Below are 21466 nucleotides of genomic sequence, written 5' to 3'. Positions count from 1 at the left end.
GTGTGTGTGTTGGTTGGTCCATCTACCTGCCCATCAGTGTTTGTGTGTTATTGCACCAAGATATGTTAATGAGGATATCATGACAGAAACCATGGCTTAATCGGGAGATTGACTCCCTACAGAAGGACAGGTCTGAGGTGTTCAAGTCAGGCGGCCCTGACCTATACAATAAATCCAGGTACAACCTCGGTAAAGCCACCCGGTATGCCAAGAGAGAATATCAGACCAAGCTAGAGTCACAGCCTAGCGTTACAGACTCTCGTCGGTTGTGGCAAGGTTTAAACAACATAACGGGCTACAAAGAGACGCCGAGCAGCGTCTCCAGCAGCAGAGCACCCCTCTCCGATGAACTCAATGCATTCTATGCTTGGTTCAAGCAGGAAACCATTGATCCGCTGTTGAGTGCCCCCAACAGCCCAAAAAACACTCATACCCACTGATACTGAATTAATCCCACTTTTCCCTAACAGTAATTGTGATTGGTCGATACAGAAAGATTTCCACACTGATATTCGGCACCAATATCTGACAGAGACTGGATTCCACCCTCACGTGCAGTACCAGTCATTGACTGATAATGAATAAATCTATGAGGAGAAAGGTTCAGTGACCAGTACTTGAGTGTGTCGCGCAACGGTAGCGCGTCTGACTCCAGATCAGAAGGTTGCTTGATACGAAAGAGAAAATGATGGAAAATCACAGTAGGTCTGGCAGCATCTGTAGGGAGAGTAAAATCTAATGTTTTGAGTCTAATGTCTCTTTGTCACATCAGGAGGTTGCTTGTTCAAATCACGTCAGGCTGACTGAGTTTATCTACAGCTGATTCCACAATTTTACATTTGGACAAAGTTCATTGTGTGGAAATGAAATGACTCCGTTTAGAAGCATAATATAAATAATCTTTTCAGGATATTTCAGATTTACCCGTTCACTTTATATCTTTGCACAGTTTAATATCGATTCAAATATCAGAAGACACAACCTCGTCCTGTTAAAGCAGAATGACAGTGATGTCAGTAAGAAATGTTTACAAACAACAGCAATTTATTTCTGCTCACTGTACACAGTTATAGTGATCTGTATTAAACAGCAGGAGTGGGAACCGCAGTCCGCAGTCTTCACCTTAACGGTGAGTCTGAATTTCAGTTTGGGGGTTTCAGAGACAGCGGATGTTATTGTGGAAACTTTTCCTGTGAATGGAGCCGGTTAAAGAGCCGGGGCCGGGATGAGAGTCCCCGGGCCCGGGGTCAGTGGGAGCCCGGAGACAAGGGAGAGCCCAGAGAAAGAGAAAGACATTAGAGAGAGGGAGTGGCGTAGGAAGAGACAGGGAGGGGGAAAGGGAGGGAAATCGAAGGATGACACAATGTGTGAGAGTGAAGAAAGAACAGAGGGAGAGAGCTGGAGGAAGAAAGGCAGCTGGAGGCAGGACTCCGGGTAAATCTCCTCTTCTCTGGTTGTAAATAGTCTGGTTGGATTGTTCACACCCGTCCGAGAGGGGAAACTGGTGTCTCGAGTTTTATTGTGGTTTATAACTGGGTATTGTGAAATACCCTTATTGTCCCTCTGTGGGGTATTACTAGATGTTGTTAAATATCCTTATTGTCCCTCTGTGGGGTATTACCGGATATTGTGAAATATCCTTATTGCCTCTATGTGGGGTATTACTAGATATTGTTAAACATTCTTATTGCCTCTCTGTGGGGTATTACTAGATATTGTTACACATCCTTATTGCCCCTCTGTGGGGTATTACTGGATATTGTTAAATATCTTTATTGTCCCTCTGTGGTGTATTACTGGAGATTGTTAAATATCCGTATTGCCCCTCTGTGGGGTATTACATGATATTGTTTAATATCCTTATTGCCACTCTGTGGGGCATTACTGGATATTGTTAAATATCCTTATTGTCCCACTGTGGGGTATTACTGGATATTGTTAAATATCCTTATTGCCCGTCTGTGGGGTATTACTAGATATTATTAAATATCCTCATTGTCCCTCTGTGGGGGTATTACTGGATATTGTTAAATATCCTTATTGCCCCTCTGTAGGGTATTACTGGATATTGTTAAATATCCTTATTGCCCCTCTGTGGGGTATTGCTAAATGAATATTTTTCGTCAGTATTCACACAGAAAAAAGACAATGTTGTCGAGGAGAATATTAGACTAGAAGGGCTTGAGATTCATAAGGAGGAGGTGTTAGCAATTCTGGAAAGTGTGAAAATAGATAAGTCACGTGGGCCGGATGGGATTTATCCAAGGATTCTCTGGGAAGCTAGGGAGGAGATTGCTGAGCCTTTGGCCTTGATCTTTAAGTCATCTTTGTCTACAGGAATAGTGCCAGAAGACTGGAGGATAGCATATGTTGTCCCCTTGTTCAAGAAGAGGAGGAGAGATAGCCCCGGTAACTATAGACCAGTGAGCCTTACTTCTGTTGTAGGAAAAATATTGGAAAGGTTTATAAGAGATAGGGTGTATAATCATCTGGAAAGGAATAATTTGATTAGAGATAGTCAACACGGTTTTGTGAAGGGTAGGTCGTGCCTCACAAACCTTATTGAGTTATTTGAGAAGGTGACCAAACAGGTGGATGAGGGTAAAGCAGTTGATGTGGTGTATATGGATTTCATAAAGCGTTTGATAAGGTTCCGCACGGTAGACTACTGCAGAAAATACGGAGGCATGGGATTCAGGGAGATTTAGCAGTTTGAATGTCTGCTGCCACCTTTCTAACGCTCCCTGCGATTCTGGATGGTACGCAGTTGATTTAAATTGTTTTACTCCGAAGGTATCCACAACTTCTTTGAATAACTTTGAAGTAAAATTCGTTCCTTGATCCGATTGAATTTCTGTGGGTAGTCCATATCTAGTAAAGAATTGAAGTAACTCCTCCACAATCAGCCAGGAGCTGGTTTAGCACAGCGCTAAAGAGCTGGCCTTTAAAGCAGACCAAAGCAGGCCAGCAGCATTGTTCAATTCCCGTACCAGGCTACCCGAACAGGCGCCGGAATGTTGCGACAAGGGGCTTTTCACAGTAACTTCATTGAAGCCTACTTGTGGCAATAAGCGATTTTCATTTACTTTCATCCATTTAGCTGTAATATTACGTACTGGAATGGCCTCTGCAAACCTAGTAGACACATCCATTACAGTCAAAAGATATTGATTCCCATTTTTTGTTTTAGGAAGCGGTCCTACACAATCGATTGGGCGCTGGTTACATCACTGCTTGAGGTTTGCCTGTCACTTGACATGTGCGACATAATTGAGAAAATGTAACTACATCTTTATATAGTCCAGGCCAAAATTTTCTTTCTGGATTTTAACTTGAGTTGTCCTTATTCCCAAATGATCTCCCATTGGTACCTCATGTGCAACTCGCAGCACCTCCTCTGTATACCCTACCGGCAATACTACTTGATGAACTTCTGCCCACTTTTCATCCGCCTGCATATGTAAAGGTCTCTATTTTCTCATCAGGACATCATTTTTCCGGTAATAACACTCTGGTATACTCTCAGATTCCTCTTCCGTATATGCTTTCTGATATATCCGTTTTATTTCTACAGATTTCTGTTGTAACTCCGCCAATTTTCCTGAACTAAAAATATCCACCTCATCCTCCACCTGTTCTTGTTCTTTTTCAACCATCTGATCAAAAATCGTTTCTGATTATTGCATTTCAACTTCATCTTCACTCTTTGATTTCTCCTCTTGTCTTAACCTGTGACTTTGCGACCTTGTTACTACACAACCCGGAATACTCCCAGGATATTCGTCCGTCAACACTTCATTTGACTGATTTTCCATTGGCTTATCAACCACAGTAGGCATCACTCCCACCTGCGATCCAGCTATATCATTACCCAAGATACACTGTATTCCTGGACAAGATAGTTTATCTATTACTCCTACTACCACTTCACCAACCTTCATTGGACTTTCCAACATTACCTTATATAATGGAACGCTACTCCTCTCACCCTGAATTCCACATATCACCACCTTTTCTGGCAACATTCTTCCCAAACTACATAATTCCTCATCTCTTACCATTAAAGATTGACTAGCCCCTGTATCTCTTAAAATTTTGACTTCGTTACCTGCTCCTCCTGATACACATGAGTAAACTTTACCCACGCAAGTAAATTGTTTTAATACATCTGGCACCTTCTTAACAATTACTTCTTGAACAGGCTGTATAATTGTTTGCACCTCCTTCGCTTCACTTGGGCTTCCTTTACCACTCTAACAAACCCCACCGTCTTATCCTGCTTTACCACATCAGCCTTCTCAGTGCTTTTCTTCAACCACCAACACCGTGACTTTACATGGCCAAATGTATTACAGTGAAAACATTTGAAACTTTTCATTTCTTTTCCAACTTCCTGGATTTATTTTTAAATTTGAGGTACACTTTCTTTATTGTCTCCCATCAGATCACCTTTACCTTTACCACTTGAGTATTTCTCATGTCCCCAGTTTCTATCCCTCACCGTCTGAAACAGATGTCAGAAACCAATCTTTGAATTTTGAACTAATTCATAATCATCTGCCGTTTCCGCTGCTAATCTCGCAGTTTTAACCCCCTGTTCTTCCACATGAGTTCTCACTAGATCAGGAATTGAATTTTTAAACTCCTCCAAAAGTATTATTTCTCTGAGAGCTTCATATCTTTGTTCTATTTTCAAAGCCCTTATCCACCAATCAAAATTACTCTGTTTGAGCCTTTCAAACTCCATGTATGTTTGACCAAATTCTTTCCTGAAATTTCTAAACCTTTGTCTGTAAGCTTCAGGCATTAGCTCATATACACTCAAGATGGGTTTCTTCACCTCCTCATACGTTCCAGATACCTCATCCGGTAGTGATGCAAACACTTCACTCGCTCTGCCTACCAGCTTTGTTTGAATCAGTAACACCCAGATGTCCTGCAGCCATTTCATTTGTTTAGCTACCTTCTCAAATGAAATGAAAATGGCTTCCACTTCCTTCTCGCCAAGCCTTGGCAATGCTTGGACAGAATTAAATAGATTCTTACCAAGCCTTCGACTATGACGCTCGTACTCACTATCTTCATCGCTATCATCCAACTGTCCGTTTCACTTTACGTCTGCCAATTTTAACTGATTGTCATGTTTCATGGCCATTTTCTGATGTTCAAACTCCCTCTCTTTATCTTTTTCCCTGATCTGTATCTCCCTTTCTTTTTCTTTTTGTTCTGCTAGGGCTACTCTTGCTTTTCTCCTTTCTTCTCTCTCCTTTTCTTTTTCCTCTCTCTCTTTCTCTTTCTTTTTCCTCTCTCTCTCTCTTTCTCTTTCTTGCTCCTCTCTCTCACTCTCGTATGCAAGCCGCTTTAATTTTTTCTCATGTTGCATTTGTTTAATTTGCAACTGAATTTTTGCCATTTCCAATGAGTCAAACCCTATCTCAGGCAACTGTAAATGCTTGACCACCGCATCTTTTCCGCATTTTGTCAGGTAATGTTAACTGCAATATTCTTGCCAAATCTAACAGTCTGCTTTTCGTTTCTGTCCGTAAAGTACTACGTGTGACATTCTCCACCCCCAAAAACTTCTGAGCCTCTGAAAGAGCCATTGTTCACAACACTCTCCCCACTTAAACTAAAGTACCACACCGGAAAAGCAACAATCCTTCACTGTCTTTAAGTTCACAAAAGCCAATCCAATCGACAGACTTTTATTCCGGACGAGCCCCCAATTGTTATGGGCGAGGCGTTTTCAGAACCCCAAAATGTACCATGGAGTTCAACCAACCTCTCCCTTTAATTGATTTGTTGCTTTTGCTAGCACACGGCTTTTTCCCTAGGTATGGCATTACAATTATGGACACATGGGTTCTTAAACACCAAACACTGTTTATTCCATAAACTCAACTTAACATCTTCAATAAACATTGGATCTCTTAACACCCCTTACTTCAAAGATAACTCAGAAAATATTGCAACAGTAAATAATTCCTTAAAATGTTCCTTCAAACTTCCAAGCGACTTCCAAACAGAATCACATCAAGTTAAGGGCTTCACAATTATGAATTCAAATCACCCAAATGATCCCGAGATGGTCTTTTATGTCAGAGATCCAGCTCTCTGCAAACACAGACACTCCCTAGCTCTTTTCAAACTTGCAGCTCTCTGGAAACACACAGACACACACAAGCTGCTTTTCAAACTGCAACTAAAAACCTGCAAAATGGCTGACCTAAAGCCCAGCTCCACCCACTCTCTGACATCACTGTTTTCTTAAATGTACATTGCTTCAACATCCATGTCTTGAAGGTACACTCACATGACAGGGGCTGGTTTAGCACACTAGGCTAAATCGCTGGCTTTTAAAGCAGACCAAGGCAGGCCAGCAGCCTGCCCGTACCAGCCTCCCCGAACAGGCGACGGAATGTGGCGACTAGGGGTTTTTCACAGTAACTTCATTGAAGCCTACTCGTCACAATAAGCGATTTTCATTTCATTTCTTTTCATTTCATTTCATTCATGACAGTACACTATGCAACCATGTCATTTATCTACCTTCTGTATATGATACGTCATTGTTTGCGATATGAATTACCACAGTGCTATCATCCACAAACTTATAGATTGAGTTGGAGCTAAATCCTGCCACACAGGATATGCCTCCATATTCAGCGGGTCCGTCCATGACAAGACTGAAGAACGATCACTCGTCTATCCAATCAGTGAGGTTTGCCCCACTGTGAGACAAGATTATCAGAAGGAAAACCAGATGAATTAGATTCAGATCACACGGTTATACCAGAACTGAATTATGAAAACCCCGCCTTCTCACAATTCCCGTGCAGCCTTCCCGAACAGGCGCCGGAATGTGGCGACTCGGGGCTTTTCACAGTAACTTCATTGAAGCCAACTTGTGACAATAAGCGATTATTATTATTATTATTATTATTGCTCCTCGCCTGAGGAATGGTGAACCTCAGGTTAAATCACCACCAGACAGATCTCACCCTCAAAGGGGAAAGCAGCCTCTGGTCATCAGGGACTAGAGCGACTTAATTTACTTTAGAACTGGATCAATGTGTGATATATCCAGGATGTGACTTCCTCAGACTGACCAAATGATTGACAGCCGAGAAATTAACGACCATTGAGGAGTTACTGGTACCTGAGGCTTGGTTGGAATGTTGGTTTTAAAGGTTCATCATGAAATCTAGAGATAAAAAGCCGGGAAAGTGGACATGAGGATTATCATGAAATCATTAAAATGTAAAAGGAGGCAATTCGGCCCATCGACTCTGCACCGACCCTCTGAAAGAGCCCTTATGTCCCCACCACATCCCTGTAACAGCACCCAACATTCTGAACACTAAGGGGCAATTTAGCATGGACAGTCCACCTAACCCGCACACATTTGGACTGTGCGAGGAAATCGCAGCACCCGGAGGAAACCCACACAGACACGGAGAGAAGTGCAAACTCCACACAGTCAGGGACTAAAGGCTGGAAATGAACCCGGATCGCTGGTGCTGTGAGGTAGCCACTGTGATAACGTGCCACAGTATGGGGTCATAACACGTCATATATCAGATCAAGCATGATCTCATTGAAATACGGAGCATATTCGATGGGCTGAATGTTCTACTTCTGCTCCTACGTCTTATGCCCTGATATTGTGTAAATGTGTTCCGGGTCTTGTGTAAAACTCTTGTTAAACCAACACAGACACCGCGTGTCGACTGCATCTGATTATCTGGCGCAGAGAAGGCGATTGTGGAATACATGTCGTCCCCATCAAACTCTGCTACTCACCTGACTGAGATTTGTTCTGTGTCTGTAAATCACAGGTAGTGTTCGCGAGTGGAGGGAACACTCTGCACCTCAGTCTCTGGAACAGCTTGTGAGAGCTGGATTCCTTCCTTATGAGTCAATGTCTTGTACTGTATGTGAGGGTGGGATTCAGACATTGGTTCTGAATGTCAGTGTGGAAATCTTTCTGTATTTATCAATCACAATTACTGTTTGGGAAAAGTGAGATTAATACGTAACATCAGCACGGCTGTGACAGACAGAGACGCACAGAAAATCAGGAAGAGACTATCAGGACACACACACAATGACACACAGAAAAGGTGCCGAGATGGAGAAAATGGTTATTTCGGAAAATGTGTTTTCTGCTGCAGAGAGGCCCTGTTTGTAAATGTATATCCTGCTGTGCAACCGTGCTCTCTGCTGTGTAACTGAGCTTTCTGCTGTATAACCGTGCTCTCTGTTGTGGAAATATGGTCCCTCTGAAGCAGATTACTGAGACGAAATTTCAATTCCAGAGTTATTAAATTTTGTTACCAAGGGTTAGTTCAGGCTTCAGGATTGCCAGTCCAGCGACATCACCTTGTGTTCCTGTTACGAAGACAGTTCATTCAGCATCAATATTTTCCGATAATGATATAGACGCGCCCGACGTGGGTCTCGAACCCACGACCCTGGGATTAAGAATCCCATTCTCTACCGACTGAGCTAGCCGGGCTGGTGCTGCACTATCTCTTAAACCTCTTCTCGAAGAGAGTAGCTGGGGTGCTCATTCGGATGGTCAGTGCTGGCTCGTTGGGCCGAATGGCCTCCTTCTGAGCTGGAGATTCTACGATTCTATGATCCAAGGAGGTTGATGCGGTGGAGTCCTTCTGCCATACTGCCCACTCCTGACACCATGTAGAAATGCTGCTCTCTCAATGCCTGGCGACCAAGGACATGTAATAAAAAATAATTGATTTAATAATTGAGCAGGTCCTCCTGGCTTGTGCTCTGACCGCGATCCGGGGAACTGCCGGAATCCAGACACGTGATCATGTTAGTTGCGTCATCAGGTCACCATGTGACCATTCGGCCTGCAAAGGTCTCCTGTGCTGGAATTTCTTGATTTCATCATTTAAATTTTCTTCCAGACTGGGAAGTGTGGTCCTGTTCCATTGAAAATTCTAATATATTTCCAATGTCACTGATGGTGTTCCACAAACTATTTAATCGGTGGAATTGTGCGTTTCGGGAGCTGAGATTTTCGAGTCTCTCAAGGCTTTTCTCCAAATCCAATGGTCATTTCCCACGAAGATTCAACCCCTCCTCACATAAACCCCGGGGCCCCGTTGATCGTTTGAATGTAGTAACTTCCTGGAGTGATTCCAGGCTGGGTTTAGAATGTATTCCATCGACCAAATTACCAATAAAATGCGATGGCCGAGTGGTTAAGACGTTGGACTTGAAATGCAATGGGCGTTTCCCGCGCAGGTTCGAGCCCTGCTCTCAGCGACTGTGATTCGAAATGTTTGTTCAACTCCCCGCACAAGCCGCTGACTTGGCATGTTTGTAAATGAACGTTTTGAATCGAGTTCAGTCAGATATTTAACATTTGTTTTTGAAACTGAACGAAATATGAAGAAGGTCGCACTCAAAACAACAATCAATAAATAATAACGTTTCCTGCAACGTTCGGAAGGAGAAGCAGCAACGGCAGCGAATGGAAACGTAGTTCGGTTTCATTCAGCTGAATGTATTTTTGGGTAAAAAGATCGTGGCAGAAATGGAACATATTTTGTCTCTCTATCTGTTTCTTTGTTTCTCTCTCTCTCCCTCACTCACTGTTTTTGTGCTTCTCCGGGGACTGATTGGATACAGTGAAACTCAGCCCCATCTCACCCCAACTCTTTTGGACGAATACGTCCTGGTGATGGACGGTCCTGAATCAGTCGAAGAATCGACAAACTATTCCATTCTTGGCTAAGTGAGAAGTTCCATTGCTGGTTGTGAGATGTCTCTGGGATAAAGGGATCGAGAGAGAACGAGGTGACTGCAGTCTGACTCTTACTCTGAAAACCAGTTAGTGCGCCCTTGTAGAAAGTGGATGTGCCTGAGAACAGGAGGAAAGCAGATCATGGGCCTGTGATTGATTTTATTGAGCCGGACCTTGAAAAGTGAAGCAAGCTTCTAACCAGTCGGTGCCTGTCTGAGAACTGGTAAGGAATTACGGCTGATATTCAAACGGTTCATCTTTAATTAGTTACAGCAAATCGATTCTTTCAGAGGTGATGGTGTATTGTTTTCAGAGTCACTGTCATAGTTTCTTAAAATACGATTTGTGCTTGTTTTTGCTTTGTTCAGTAATTTGGGGAATCTATTTGGAGCGGGTGCAGTTGGTCAGTATCTGTGCCTCTTGCTTGGCAGCTCCCCGGGAAGCAGCAGCTCCATTCCTATAGAGATGTGTGGACACAATCAGGAGATCCAAACTATTGCGCACTGCTGCCATCTCCTGGCTGAAAGCAAGTTGTGCAGCAAGGTAACGATGTATTCGTGACACGTTTCAATTGGAGCAAAATAACATTAACATGGTTAAATATTATCATTGTAGTAATCACATTTAAATCCCCAGATATCTGATTTCTGTCTGAGCGATCCAGCTCATCCCGATCTATCGGAAAATGAAAGGTTCCCATTACAGCCATATTGGTTACAAGAATATCCAATCTCTGATTTAATACATTCCCCCTCTTCATTGTTTGTGTATTCGTTTTATAAATACAGAGGGGGTGACATTGCCCGGGGACAGGTGGTGGTATAGTGGTGACTGTCCCAGCATTTGACCCAGCTTCAGTTCCTGGCCATCATAGTGGTGCATTATTTAATTCAATAAGTGGTTGTGGTGTAATGGTGATGTTCCTGGGCTAGTAATCCAGAGGCCCAGGCTAATTCTCGAGGGACACGGGTTCAAAATCCCTCCATGGCAACTGGTGGAATTTATTTGGAGGCGGCACGGTGGCACAGTGGTCTGCACTGCTGCCTCACAGCGCCAGTTCCCAGGTTCGATTCCGGCCTCGGGTGACTGTCTGTGTGGACTTTGCACGTTCTCCTCGTGTCTGCGTGGGTTTCCTCCGGGTGCTCCGGTTTCCTCCCACGGTCCAAGGATGTGGTTAGGTGAATTGGGTGACTTTGTGGGGGAAATTGCCCCAAAATGATTAGGTGGGGTTACGGGGCTAGGAGCGAGAATTGGATCTATCTTACAGATAGGTTCTGGATTAATAAGGGGATCAGGGTTATGGGGAGAAGGCAGGAGAATGGGGATGAGAAACATATCAGCCATGATTGAATGGCGGAGCAGACTCGATGGGTCGAGTGGCCTAATTCTAGGGCAGCATGGTAGCACAAGTGATTAGCACTGTGGCTTCACAGTGTCAGGGTCCCAGGTTTGATTCCCCACTGGGTCACTGTCTGTGTGGAGTCTGCACGTTCTCCCCGTGTCAGCGTGGGTTTCCTCTGGGTGCTCCGGTTTCCTCCCACAGTCCAAAGACGTGCAGGTTAGGTGGATTGGCCATGATAAATTGCCCTTAGTGACCATAAAGGTTAGGAGGGGTTTTTGGGTTACGGGGATAGGGTGGAAGCGAGGGCTTAAGAGGGTCGGTGCAGACTCGATGGGCCGTATGGCCTCCTTCTGCCTTGAGGAGGTGGTGGAAGCAGGGACGATAGTGACATTAAAGGGGCATTTTGACAAATACATGAATAGGATGGGAATAGAGGGATACGGACCCAGGAAGTGTAGAAGATTGTAGTTTATTCGGGCAGCATGGTCGGCAGGGGGTTGGAGGGCCGAAGGGCCTGTTCCTGTGCTGTACATTTCTTTGTTCTTTGTTCTTTGTAAATATCGCAGGTCAGGACAGAAAAGGAGGGGACACTCCTCAAATAAAATTCACCAATTGTTCTCATCACCCATGGGTTTCTTATCTAATAACCAGCATCAATTTGTTTTGAGTGGAAACATAGTTTAAATAAACAACAATCTTCAACATTAATAACTAAGTTCTCAGTCTGAAACAATAGTAAATAGGTGGGTTAAACGGGCCAGAAATACGAGCCACGCAAAGTTCCGTTTACAGAATGAGCTTAAAACACTCCTAGTGGCTGAATAAATTAATCACTAAGTAAGTTACATAATTAATACCAGTAAAAAGTTATTACCGAAACAGGATGATAAGGGCAGCATCAGGACACAAGGACAAGGTAAGGTCTCAGATCAGAGTAAGAGTCCTATGTAATGACACACAGAACATCAGAAATAAATTGCATAACTACATTTATTGTGGACTGGTGCAATCTCCTGGCTGAACGGGAGCCGTGTGACACGGACACTTTCATTCAGGGGCGTTTCAAATTGGAGTGAAATTTGCACAAACAACACGAATTTCTTTCTGCTCACTGTGCCAGTTATAGTGATCTGTATTAAACAGCAGGAGCGGGACACGCAGTCTTCACCTTGTTTTAAAATAATTTAGAGTACCCAATTCATTTTTCACAATTAAGGGGCAATTTAGCATGGCCAATCCACCCATGTGTCAGTGGGAGCCTGGAGACAAGGCAGATCCCAGAGAAAGGGAAATGGATTAGAGATAGAGGGCGGCTAGGAAAAGCGAGGAAGGGTGAGAGGGGGGAAAAGAGGTGAGTGACACAATGGGTGATATTGTGAGAGGAACAGATGGAGGGAACTGGAGGTAGGGAGGCAGCTGGAGGCAGGATTCCCCTTTATTTATCCTGATCATTACCACTTCAAATAATTCTAACAGATTGTCATGCATTATGTGCCCTTCTTGAAGCCATGCTGAATCTGTTTCATTATGTTATATGTTGCTAAATGTTCTGCTATTATTTCCTTTAGAATGGACTCGAACAGTTTCCACATGACAGATATTATGCTAAATAGCATTTAGTTATCTGTTTCTGTCTCCCTCCCTTTTCGAATAAGGGTGTTATGTTGGCAGTTTTCCATAAAGAACAGTACAGCACAGGGACAGGCTCTCCGGCACTACCAGCCTGCGCTCATTATGATGCCTGTCTGAAGTAAACACGCAGCGATTTTCCAGAATTTAAGGATTCATGGAGGATTTTCACCAGTGCATCCTTTTCATCGATGAGAAGTTGGTAAGAAGGTTCTGAATGTGCAGCCTGGTTTGCAATATTGGAAATACATCTTCCGGAATCACACTCTTCACCACTAATACCACTCCAGTCAATCTCCACTGCACAATCTCCTCGCTCTTGGCGGTTTTCCAAAGGATTTGTTTGAACCCTCGCAAGGATCTAACAATCCACAGGAATGCCATATGACTCCAATTCTTTGAACCCCATCTATCAGAGCAATTTTGATAAAAGGAGGTAATCACATATTATAGACAACGACATGCTTCCTTCAATGTTAATCTCCTTAATGACATCAAATACAATTGGCCTGAAATCTCTATTGAATAAATAAACAGCAAATTCTACAGTCAGTCCAGGAACAACCCGTGCCTTCATTCCACTTATTGTTACTTTCATTTCCTTAATCCCACTTCTTTATCACAAAGGTTTCTTTAAACTCCCTTCAATAAAAGTGCTCACTTTCCTCATCGACCATTCGTAATTGTTTTCTTTTGTATAAAACTTATGTCAAAGAGGAATGAGAAAGACTGGCTGTAGGTAATGGTGACATGTCATGTGGACCAGGTGTGATGCAGCTGAGGATGCTGAGTGATGTAATAGTGGACATTGTGAAGTTACTGGCCAGAAACTTCCGAATTCTATTTGCGTTTGTAATGGACAGCTACAATCCACTTGTTTATTCCAGGACACAACAATATAAAGTGAATCAGTGCTGAACAGTTTCTGTCATCGCAATCCTCCAGCTTGTTCTTATTGACAAACCGGTCCTGGATTGAAGTTTTTTGCTTTAAGAATGAGACCACCACCTCCTGGGAATACAGCAGCGATTCCTCGAGGACCTGAGCTGTAAACGTGAAATTCAGTGAAAGGATTTCACCCTCCGCACGGAATCTGATCACCACCTCAACCCCAACATTCAACTTGGGTGGGAAGGCAAGACAATTTCCTTCCCCCAGCCCCCCACGCAGACTGGGTAATCTCCCAAACTCGTATCCTGCTATTGTCACAATGCTCCACAACATCGCTCTCTTCCCAAATCTCCAGGAATCTCACCCCAAATCCTCAAACCTTTTATTCTGTATTCAAACAACATTTTGTCCCCTGACTAAGTTCATCCTGGGAAGAGAGGTTTGGTATTCCGAGTTCCTCTGCAGATATCCGTTTTTTGTTTAATGACCAAAAGAGGCCTAAAACCTGAAAGAAAGCCTCTCTCACAGCCCTGTGAGCATGTCTCAAATAGACGGTGCAGTCAATACCCGCAGAGTAGATAACAATGGAGAGAACTGAGAGGAATTTCAGCGTCAACATTCAGTGGAAATAAAGGATTCAAAAGAAAACATTATTTTAACGACTGAACAGATTCTCTGGGAGCAGGACTGAAGTCAAAGGGAAAAATCCAGTTGATTTCTAGTCGAAAGCATTAACCATTGGACTGAATTCAGTCCTTGTGTTAAAATGTCTGTAAATTATCCACTGGAAAGTGAAGGACAAGTTAAACCTGCAATTCTGGAACAAAGACAGATTTTGCGCTGTTGTATTCTTTGGGGAGAATTACAGAACAAAGAGATCTAGGGGTACAAGTTCGGAGCTCCTTGTAAGTAGAGTCGCAGGTGGACAGGGTGGTGAAGAAGCCATTCAGCATGCTCGGTTTTATTGGTCAGGATATTGAATAAAGGAGTCGGGACGTCTTATTGAAGTTGTACAATACATTGGTAAGAGCACACATGAAATACTATGTTCAGTTCTAGGCACCCTATCATGGGAAGTATATTGGTAAACTAGAAAGAGTGCCGAAGAGATTTACGAGGATGCTACCAGGACTTGGTCCTCTGGGTTATAAGGAGAGACTGGACAGCCTTGGACTTTTTTCCCTGGAGCGTCGGAGGCTTCGAGGTGAACTGATAGAGGTCTATAAAATAATGAGGAGCATAGATCAGGCAGATAGTCAACATATGTTCCTATATGTTTAAGGTGAGAGGGGAGAGATGCAAAAGAGACCAGAGAGGATTTGCTTTCACGCGGAGGGCGGTGAGCATCCGAAATGGGCTGCCAGAGGCAGTGTAGAATCGGTACAATGTTTTCCTTTAAAATACAGTGAGATATTTACATAGAACATAGAACATACAGCACAGAACAGGCCCTTCGGCCCACGATGTTGTGCCGAACCTTTGTCCTAGATTAATCATAGATTATCATTGAATTTACAGTGCAGAAGGAGGCAATTCGGCCCTTTGAGTCTGCACCGGCTCCTGGAAAGAGCACCCTACCCAAACTCAACACCTCCACCCAACACCAAGGGCAATTTTGGACATTAGGGGCAATTTATCATTGGCCAATTCACCTAACCTGCACACCTTTGGACTGTGGGAGGAAACCGGAGCACCCGGAGGAAACCGGAGCACCCGGAGGAAACCCACGCAGACAAGGGGAGGACGTGCAGACTCCGCACAGACAATGACCCAAGCCGGAATCGAACCTGGGACCCTGGAGCTGTGAAGCAATTGTGCTATCCACAATGCTACCGTGCTGCCCTTAAGAACAAATAAATCTACACTATATCATTTTACCGTAATCCATGTACCTATCCAATAGCTGCTTGAAGGTCCCTAATGTTTATGACTCAACTACTTCCACAGGCAGTGATTCCATGCCCCCACTACTCTCTGGGTAAAGAACCTACCTCTGATATCCCTCCTATATCTTGCACCTTTCACCTTAAATTTATGTCCCCTTGTAATGGTTTGTTCCACCCGGGGAAAATGTCTCTGACTGTCTACTCTATGTGTTCCCCTGATCATCTTATAAACCTCTATCAAGTCGCCCCTCATCCTTCCCCGTTCTAATGAGAAAAGGCCTAGCACCCTCAATCTTTCCTCGTAAGACCTACTCTCCATTCCAGACAACATCCTGGTAAATCTTCTTTGCACCTTTTCCAAAGCTTCCACATCCTTCCTAAAATGAGGCGACCAGAACTGTACACAGTACTCCAAATGTGGCCTTACCAAAGTTTTGTACAGCTGCATCATCACCTCACGGCTCTTAAATTCAATCCCTCTGTTAATGAACGCGAGCACACCATAGGCCTTCTTCACAGCTCTATCCACTTGAGTGGCAACTTTCAAAGATGTATAAACATAGACCCCAAGATCTCTCTGCTCCTCCACATTGCCAAGAACTGTACCGTTAGCCCTGTATTGCGCATTCATATTTGTCCTTCCAAAATGGACAACCTCACACATTTCAGGGTTAAACTCCACCTGCCACTTCTCAGCCCAGCTCTGCATTCTATCTATGTCTCTTTGCAGCCGACAACAGCCCTCCTCACTATCCACAACTCCACCAATCTTCGTATCTTCTGCAAATTTACTGACCCACCCTTCAACTCCCTCATCCATGTCATTAATGAAAATCACAAACAGCAGAGGACCCAGCGGTACGCCACTGGTAACTGGGATCCAGGCTGAATATTTGCCATGCACCAGCACTCTCTGACTTCTATCAGTTAGCCAGTTCGTTATCCAACTGGTCAAATTTCCCACTATCCCATGCCTCCTTACTTTCTGCATAGGCCTACCATGGGGAACCTTATCAAATGCTAATTTTATCAAATCAAATTTACCTGGACAGGGTGAATATAGAGGGACATGGATCAAATGTGGGCAAGTGGGACTAACTTGGTGATAGAAACTGGGCAACATGGACAAGCTGGGCCGAAGGACCTGTTTCCATGCTGTAAACATCTATGACTCTGTGACTTTATGGAGGAAGTGTTCAATCACACAGATCAGGTCAAACGCAGTGACACCCTGCTGGGATTGATCTAAGCTACAGAGTGTGAGGATGTTTAGCTGAACAAACCGGAATGCTTGAAATATTTTACGAATCTGTGGTATCAATGACAAGAGAAATAGTTAACATTTCAGATCCTGACCCTTCATTGGAACGACCTGTTCCTCTCTCCACAGAAGCTGCCGGGTCAGCTGGATATTTGCAGCATTTTCTGTCTTTGTTTCAGATTTGCGGCATCCGCAGTATTTTGCTTTTGGGCCAAAGGACAATGAGTTGTCTTTCCTGCTCTGAGGGTTATTGCAGGTCTCTCTGGCTGTGATTATCGCTGATTATCCATCTCTGGGATCTGTATTATTCAATAAGACTGCCGTTTGTGGAGGGTTTCTGAAATCCAGTCAGGGAGCTGGAGTTAAAATACACGGAGCCCTTACTCAATCTAAATGTAGGGCAGAACAGTCTCGAGGTGCTCAACGACCAGCCCAGTTTGTTTGTTCCTGTGAATACAACAGGATATAGACAGAGACAGCTGCAAACACATGTTGCATTTCATTCATAAAGTCATCGAATCAGACAGCAGAGAAATGGCACTTCAGCCCATCGCATCTGTGCCGGTCAGAAACAACCACCGAACCATTCTCATCCCATTTCCCAGCACTTGGATCATCGCCTCGTGTACCCTGGGATCGCAAATGCCAATCTAAACACATCTTAGATATTATGAGGGGCTCTGCTCCACCAACCTTTCAGGCAGCGAGTTCCACACTCCCGCCTCCCTCCAGGGAAAGAGGTTTTCCAATAAACGGTTTCACAAGAAAAACCTCTGCAGTCAGGAGCTGAAAAGGGAGAGATGACCCCTCTGTCATCGTGTACCCTGTGCCGCTATTAATAAAGTCATGACACTGTTTGATTTATAAACGACTCTTACAGCCTGCCCTGTCACCTTCAATGATTTGGACACATGTCCCGCTGTTCCTGCACTCTTTTTTGTAAATAGACACTTTATTTTATATTGTTTACTTCTGTTCTTCCTACAAAAATAAATCGCCTCATTCCTAGAATTTCTGTAGCGCTTTTCACAACCACAGGGCGGCCCAAAACATTCCCAGACAATGAAGTAGTTTTGAAATGTCGTCACTGTGCGAATTACTGAACTTTTGAACTGCCTGTTGGACAACTACAGAAATCCTCATATGGGGATGTGAAAGCGTTGCAGGTGTGGCTCTGTGGCGCAACGGATAGCGCGTTGGACTTCTAGTCGCTGTGTGATGAGACATTCAAAGGTTGTGGGTTTGAGTCCCACCAGAGTCGGTTTTTAGGCAAGGTTTGAATAAATCAGCAACAGCTTTATCAATGTCCCCAGGTGAGTGAAACTGCCGCCCCGAACTTCCTTCTGAAAGGCGACTCCAGTCACTCTCCCCTTTCCCATCAGAACAACGTCACAGAAGAAAACCCATTCTGGACTAAAATAAAATCTTTGAAAGCTGCTGACCAGAGTCAGTCTGTTCCCTCCTCAGACAGATTGCAAACTGGGCAGATATATCAGCGGACAGTTTGTTCCTCACAGGCAGCTCCAAACAAGGATGATGTGAATCGACACCACTGAATGCTAACACCAACACGTTTATCACAGCTGTCATGAACAGCTCATGTTGCAGCTTTAGATCAGACAGTGGAGGATTATCACAGGCGCTCTGTCAGACTGCATGTTCCTTCAGACAGGTTTCCGACTGGACACATGGAATGAGCGGCCGTGTGAACATTAGCGGTTCAGGGGGAGATTTCTCACTGGAGTTCCGGTTCCATTCCCAGACCTTTCTCTTTCCTTGTCCTCTTGTCATTTGCACTTTTCATTGTTCCATCAATGGCGGCCGCGTCTTCAGCTGTCTGAGCCTTGAGCTCTACAATTCATTCTTGAAAAATCTCCAGCTGTCTCTCCGCCGTCCAAGTGCAAAATGAATGAATGCAATTAGAAGCAAAAAAAAAAGGGACGGGCAAGAAACACACCAAACAAAACATAATCTAAAATTACTGAGCTCGATGTTGAGGACGGAGTTCTGTGGGTGGCTACTTAAATGTTGAGGTGGTTTTACTCGAGTTCCCGTTAATCTCCATTGGAACACGGATGACCAACGACAGAAAGGTCAGAGTGGGAGAGGTGGAGAATTGAAATGACAAGTGGCAGGAAACTCAAAGTCATGATTGTGGATTGAACAGAGATTTATCAAAGCGGTCACAGTCTGTTATCTGACCTGTTGAAGTAGATGAGACCAAATTGTGGCAGCAAATACCGATGGGGGCGAATGGCCTCCTTCTGCACTGTAAATTCGATGATAATCTATGATACAGGAGATTAAACTGAAAAGCACAAGTGTCTCACTGGTTCACTTGGGATGAGTGTTTTGGGCCCTTGGATAATGAGGAGGGAGGGGGTAAAAAGGCAGGAGTTGCAAAGAAAGGTGCAGATAGAAAGTGAGCGGATATTGGCGGTGGAGCAGCGGTCGCGGAGGGGATTGTCCCTTCAGTCTGGTGAATGGGGAGAGCAGGGGAGGGTGTTTTTGATGATGTCATAAATGGTCCCTGGAATACGGAGACTGACGGGCTGCAAGGTGAGAACAAGCGGCACCAAATCAGTTCAGCTCGACTTACACAGGACACAACAATGTCAGTAACGGAAAGATCTTTTGGGATAAGAGCAAGAGTTTTGCAACATTGTTCACTTTTATTTCCATTTCCCACCTTAGCCGCTTTTCCTACAAATGTTGGCAGCGGTTGGACTTCCACCCGCATCCTCGAAGAGACTGAAACCTAAACCCATCTCCTCAGACCGCTCGGCCTCGCTATCCTAAAGGTTCATTGTTTCTGATACTGATGACTGGTGATTGGCATCTTGCTGTTTATCAACTGAGTCCAGGATTTCACATTGAGAGAGAAGGAAATGATCCAATCACAGAGCAGGAATGCTGCTTCCAGTTTTCTCCCCACAGATGCTGTTTAATTCTGAGCATTTCCAGCATTTCCTGTGTTTATTATTTATGATGATCAACATTTGAAGTAATTTGCTTTGTGATTTGTGAACTTTCTGAGCTGAGTTCAGGGGACTCGGTTTCCAAAATATTTTAAAAGTTATTTTAAAAGTTATTTGACGGGATGTGGGTGTCGCTGAATCCATCAACAACTATTGTCCAAAATTAATTACCCTTAAGAATTTGGCGGTGACGTGATTCTTGAGCCGCGGCAAGTCCATGTGGTGTATGTACACACACAGTGCTGTTAGGGAGGGAGTTCCGGGATTGTGAGCCAGCCATAGAAAGGGTGATATATTTCCCAGGATGGTGTGTGTCTCGGAGTGGAACTTGCAGGTGGTCGCTGTTTCTCTGTATCTGCTCCCCTTGTGTTTCCAGGTGAGAGATCCCGCGGGGTTGGATGACCCTCGCGGAGGAACAGTCAATGTCAGGGGTGGGATTTCAATCCTCGCCTCCAGAGGAGACTGCGACCTGAGCTACGAACTGGCCTTAGACCCGCTCGGCCATCCTGACACACGATGCACTATCAGAAACTCCCAGCGCAAATGATATCAAATCCATAACTGCAGTGACCTGGGCTACGTTTCTGAGTCAGCACCCACACAAACATTACCTACAGCCGAGAGCTCAATGACTGAAGATCGAGTTTGTCTTTCCAATGAAGATGGTTGGAGTGTGAACAATTTCCTGTCCTTCCTTTGATTTTCTCCAGGCCTGTGGGGAAGTTGCTGGGTGACAGGTACAATATTGAAGTGAGGAAAATGGAAAAGTGAATTGGTGCAATGACGCTCCCTTTGTTTCTCTGCAGTTTTTATTGAGGGGAGTTTGTGTTCGTTCACTTGGTGAGGATCACTGACTGTATGTGATTGTGGAGCAGGCAGAGGATGTGACACATGTCCGGAAGCAGCCGCGTTTGTGGATGTTGCTCCATGAATCTTCACGGCTCACAGGGTGAAAGGAGTTTTCGACGTCGAAAATGACCATGTCCGGCAGCTGGAGTTTTCCCTTGTATTTTATGGACTCTGGGAATCAGCGGATCATCAAAACACAGAAATGAAACACGTCTAGTCACAGTATTTTCTCACATGATGTTAACATCAGTTATTGCAGCGCAGCAGGTGGCTGCGTGGCCTAACGGATAAGGTGAATCTAGTGACAATATCAGAAAACTGCAGGTTCGAGTCCTACCGCGGCCGTTTCATACAGAAATCACATTGCTGGTTTTCCTGCCTCAGCTCAAAGTTCCGCGTTTCCGTCTAAACGTTTCCCGACTTGTCTCAGAATCTATTTTCTTGCTATTTTGTTCATTCAGTTGTCTCTCATCTTGGTACTCTGCTTAGATCCTAAGGAATCCACAATTTCTGTTTGATCTGGATAAACAATCGAAGCTCCATCCAGAACAAAATGTTTTGTGTCAACCGGTTCAATAAGATTCTGTGGCGGGAATTCTAATCTCCTCAGGAAGATGTTTAGTAATGAGCTGAATGGACGGTTTTTGTTAACTGGGGTGAAAGGTTATGACACTGGATTGGGAAACCAGCGGCCCGAACTAATCTTTGGGACAGAGAATAAATCCCAACACGGCCTCTGGTGACAGTTACATTCACTGATTTAATAAATCTGGAATTGAAAGGCATCGGAGCTGGTTAACTTTAGTCAGGTGTAAGCTGGTACTTGTTCTGATTGGTTAGATAATGCACCGCAGT

The 21466-nt window shown here is 44.2% G+C and overlaps 3 non-coding genes across 3 annotated transcripts; 2 read left to right on the top strand and 1 right to left on the bottom strand.

The window, feature by feature from the left end:
- Positions 1–8445: 8445 nt before the first annotated feature.
- On the bottom strand, positions 8446–8518 carry trnak-cuu (transfer RNA lysine (anticodon CUU)). Its single transcript has one exon. It is a non-coding gene; the product is annotated as a tRNA-Lys (tRNA).
- Positions 8519–9215: 697 nt separating this feature from the next.
- On the top strand, positions 9216–9294 carry trnas-uga (transfer RNA serine (anticodon UGA)). The gene has a single exon. It is a non-coding gene; the product is annotated as a tRNA-Ser (tRNA).
- An 8660-nt stretch (positions 9295–17954) lies between these two features.
- trnar-ucu (transfer RNA arginine (anticodon UCU)) lies at positions 17955–18045 on the top strand. The gene is given in 2 exon segments: positions 17955–17991; positions 18010–18045. It is a non-coding gene; the product is annotated as a tRNA-Arg (tRNA).
- Positions 18046–21466: the final 3421 nt, after the last annotated feature.

This window comes from Scyliorhinus torazame, chromosome 24, assembly GCF_047496885.1.
Source record: "Scyliorhinus torazame isolate Kashiwa2021f chromosome 24, sScyTor2.1, whole genome shotgun sequence".
NCBI lineage: Eukaryota > Metazoa > Chordata > Chondrichthyes > Carcharhiniformes > Scyliorhinidae > Scyliorhinus > Scyliorhinus torazame.
Note: the sequence above shows the minus strand (reverse complement) of the source record. Positions and strands in the feature narration are given on the sequence as shown.